Source organism: Antrostomus carolinensis, unplaced genomic scaffold, assembly GCF_000700745.2.
Source record: "Antrostomus carolinensis isolate BGI_N321 unplaced genomic scaffold, ASM70074v2 scaffold28574, whole genome shotgun sequence".
Lineage (NCBI taxonomy): Eukaryota > Metazoa > Chordata > Aves > Caprimulgiformes > Caprimulgidae > Antrostomus > Antrostomus carolinensis.
In genome coordinates this window covers 22,687-26,920 of record NW_010310552.1, presented here as the reverse complement: position 1 = coordinate 26,920, position 4,234 = coordinate 22,687, and the positions used below count along the sequence as shown (strand labels likewise).

At 44.3% G+C, this 4,234-nt stretch overlaps 1 protein-coding gene across 1 annotated transcript in view; it reads left to right on the top strand.

The window, feature by feature from the left end:
- The window catches only part of DNM1 (dynamin 1), a gene marked incomplete at its 5' end in the record, with an annotated part of 42,512 nt that extends 38,919 nt beyond the window's left edge, over positions 1–3,593 (top strand). The window contains one exon of the mRNA XM_029084623.1: positions 2,476–3,593. The remainder of the gene's footprint in view (positions 1–2,475) is intronic.
- Positions 3,594–4,234: the final 641 nt, after the last annotated feature.

Below are 4,234 nucleotides of genomic sequence, written 5' to 3'. Positions count from 1 at the left end.
GGCTTGCAAGACTGACTTCAAAGATGACACTCACTGTAACAAGTCTCCTCAGGCTCCTGCCAGGACTCTGGTCTTGCTTCCCATGGACTGGAGACTTCCACAGGCTTCCCTGTGAGCAAAACTTTGTTCCTTGTCCTGACAGAAGTGATTTTTTTTTCAGTGGTATAAAAGGGCTTGGTTAGCAATGTAGTGAGACAGACTGAAGCAGCATTTCAGGGGTAAATGTGGCCTGTCTTGAGAGACTTCTCTGTCCCTTTCTCTGCTGGAAGACAGTTTTCAGCCTTTTTTAACCTTACCAGTAAGATTATGTGAGTACCTACAGAAAACCTGAGCAGAGACAAAACCTGTAACTTTAAAAAGTGACAGTCTTTACCCCTAAAATGCTCTGAGTGCTGAGAGAAGTTAATGTCTGCAAAAATCAATTATAGTACAGTACAGAAAGAGCAGTCCATCTACCTGAAAATTATTTGTGCTCCTTTCAGCCCTATTTATTCTGGGAGTGTTAAGTGGTCTCTCTTGCCAGAACACATTACATAGTCTAGTGATTTCAAGCGTCCTTTTCATGTAAATATACAGAGGTTGTTAGGACAACCTGTCCAAACTCCTGAAATGCAAGAAGTCTCTCAAGCTTCTAAAAAAAAGCCTTCTAACATATGTGACAGTACAACAGCATCTCACCAAAGGCTGAGCTGAAGTTTTGTAAGGTTTTAATTCAAGTGTTATTACTGTTCCAATGACAGCAGTAGCCATGGAATGGTTGGTAGGGCTTCATTTACACCATGAGCACCCTTTAGAGATAATGCAGAGATCCCACATGTTATGAAGCTCAGGTTCACACATTCCCCAGCTGTAACATCTCACTGCAAGTTTTGTTTCTAGGAGATAGTATTATTTTTCAGCATCTTTCCAAAGTGGTTGTAATTTCCAGGTTAGCTCAATCCCATCATTTGCTGTACAGGAGCAGTAATTTGATTGGCATGCTGCATGCTTGCAGCCCCCATTGACATTTTCAGTCAAGGAAATAACATTTGGAAATGTCTTAGTGCCTGAAGCATTTTTATATATCATTTCCCAAGGCAAGGAGCAAGTGGTTGTAATTGTTTTGAGATCTGGGGCTTAATAGATATGGAGCAATAAATTCTGCTGAGGTCTAATCAACAGGACCGTGCAGTTGCTCTGGTTTGCGTGCTAAGATGAGGGATCTTGCCCCAGTTTATGGGAGTATAGCTCCTCTGGTACCAGCATGATTATAGACTTGGAGTCAGTGTAAAACAAAGGCTTCCCTACCTCAGAAGACTGTACTGGTGTGAATATCCTCCTCTGCCCCTCTTCCCTTCGCCCCTGTGTTAGGGGAGAGCCTTCATTTCCAGCAGTCAGTTGATTCTCTGTAATCTACATTAAAGTGTGTCAGTATGGAGTTGTTCAGGCATTAATTCTGGTTCTGCATGGTCAGTGCAAATACTTCCTTTCTACTTGGTCTACACCCTGTTGGGTTTGCTCTTTGCATTTCAGGCAGTTTGGAGTGTAAAACTGCTCTGGCTGGGTACTGAACAGTTTAATTAGTGATACACCATCATGGTGGTGTTTAGGTTGCAGACGCTGCAGGGAGCATGCTTTAAAGGAAAAATAGAGATTGAACTCACTGACTTATGAAACACTTTTATTTGTAGACTTCTTAAAGCCTGTAGTCTGAGTCTGAAATGCTCTTTCAAGTAATGACTTGAGAGAGAAGGCAGGAGTGTTGTCTTGTATTTTCTGGGGCTTTGTGTTTCCTCAGTCCTTTACAGGAGGAAGGGAGTTCCTAGAACACTTAATCCATGCAGAGGGCAAACACTTAGGCTGCTGCCCACTTACCTTGCTAAGGTACCAGCAAAAGGGCTGAAAGAGAATGGAGTAGCAGTGGTCAAACCTCCCTTTACTGAAGTAAGCAGAAGCTGCTTTGCACCAGAGCCAGAGAACTGAAAGCAGCACGCTTGCCCATAACATCCAAGATCAGTATTATGTGTTGGAATAGGGAATCTCAGGCTTATGGTGGTAGCTCAAGGGCAGGGGAAGAAGGTGCTCCTCCAAACTAGCCAAGAACCTCTGACAGCAGCGCATCTCAGAGGACCCCATCCATGCTGTGTGACTGTCATGTGCTTGATACAGGAGCTCACTGTTGTCCATGCTTCTCAACTCTCATTCCAGAGCCAGTGCACTCACTGGCAATAAATCTCTGCAATTCCAAATTTCAGAGGGGAAGTAAAACTGCCTGTCCAGCAGATCAGTGGTGATCCCTGCTGTGCAGAAAAGCCGGTGCGAGGCCTGATACAAACCTGTCTCCTTCGTGGAGTTGTTCTCTGATGGTAGTTTGTGCCTCAAGTTTTATTCTCTTGCTGGCTCGGGCGAGGTGGAGAAGCATGTGTGATTGTGACTGTGATTGCTGTGCTAACCACAGTGTGTGTTCTCTTGTTTTTGTTTTCTGCTTTTTCACAGCAGAAGGGGCCCTGCCTCACCTACTCGACCTACCATAATCCGACCGGCTGAACCGTCCCTCTTAGATTTATAACTCGAGGCTGTAGACAGCTGGCGACGAATGCCGTGCTGGCGGCTTCCCCATTCCCCCCCTTCCACAGCCACAGTCACTCCTCTCATCCATCCCACATCTCTGCCTCCCACCACCCCTTCCTGGTGTGTCGTAAAACACTAGCCTAGTGATTGAGCTCTTCGTCTTCACTCGTGCGTCTTGTATTGCTTTGTGAGCGTAGAGTAGCCTTCATTCAGTGGCATGGATCCCTGAAGTACGCGGGCTCCTTGGAGAGATCAGCCGCAGGGACATCCTTAAGTCCAAGTGGTGGCTGTCCGTCCAGTAATGTCATCTGCCTGGTCTAGCCTGGATAAGTGTCCTGCCTGCATCCGTTAGCTGTAGCACCTAGGACTGATCTGTAGCTATTTTCTTTTCTTGTAGTTAAGAAAACAAAAATGTGACTTAGAAGAAAAAATACTGTTAAAACATGTGACACCATTAGGAACAGATTAAATGTCCTGTGTATTAGCTTGACTTCTAAGGTGCAAAAATTCATGTTGGGAACAGTGCAATCAACCTTCTATCCCAGTGAGGCAGGGAGATCAAGAAAGGGGGGAACTGAATGGATCGGCATAGTCCTGCTAGAGTGAAGTCTGAGATAGCGCACACACCTCAGCGTGCAGGGAGCACGCGGACCTGCCAGCACTCTGCTCCCCAACAGAGCTGGGGAGATCCTGCTGGTGACATCCTGCTGGTGACACGCTGGCTCCTGCCAGCAGTTCTCCTGCATCATCATTTTTGGCTGACTTTCCTGAACCCAGCAGGGAGAGGGGAATAGATATGCTGCTCCCCCCTTGCAAATGGACAACCAAATGTTTTCAGGGAGTTCACTGTGTAACGTTTTGTTGAAAATATTTCTGCTTTGAATAAGCACATCTTTCAGTATTTTTTGGGTACTGTGGTGACTTCTTCCGTAGTCTTTTCTTGCATGTGGATGGTACGTGTTTGGGGAAACTTGTAACTGTTGTTGATCACAACTCATCTTATTAAGGTTTGGTTTTTACTTCTCATGCTACATGTATTAAAAAAAAACAAAAAAAGACTTGAGAATTAAAAGTATATCAACCCTGAACATCTCAGATGTCATGTCTCTACCAGAGCTAAATGAGCCACCTCCGTTGCAGGCTTTCAACCAGGCCTGATTCAGAGTTAAGTTATCTTATTTCAGTGCTATTGCTCTTAATTTCCATTGTGGATCCTCTGTTGTTCTGATGCCAGTTCCTTTCTGTATTTTAACTATTGTTTTACTACTTCTCCTCCTTTTTCCTTTTTTCTTTGTTTTTCTTGTCTTTGAACTCTAGCCGGCCGGGTAAGGCCAGTCCCTCCCGCCCGGAGAGCCCCAAACCACCATTTGACATGTAGGCCTGCTCCCTCTGAGACTCTTTGCCTGCCTCTTAGCTGTTCTGTCCTGGAATGATCTGACTCCAATCTCACACATGGCTTGTTCTGTTTGTATTTTGTGACACACACATATCAGATGTGACTGTAGTGAAACTGGTTTGTTTCTTGTTTGTTTATTTTTTTTTCTTCACAGCTGCTTAAAGGAGTTAAACAAGTATATTGTAGTAATGAGAAACATATCTTTACTGTTATAAATATCTATAAATATATATATAAGATGAAAAAATCTATATATGTCCAGGTGTTTAAAGCCATTTGTGCTTCCAT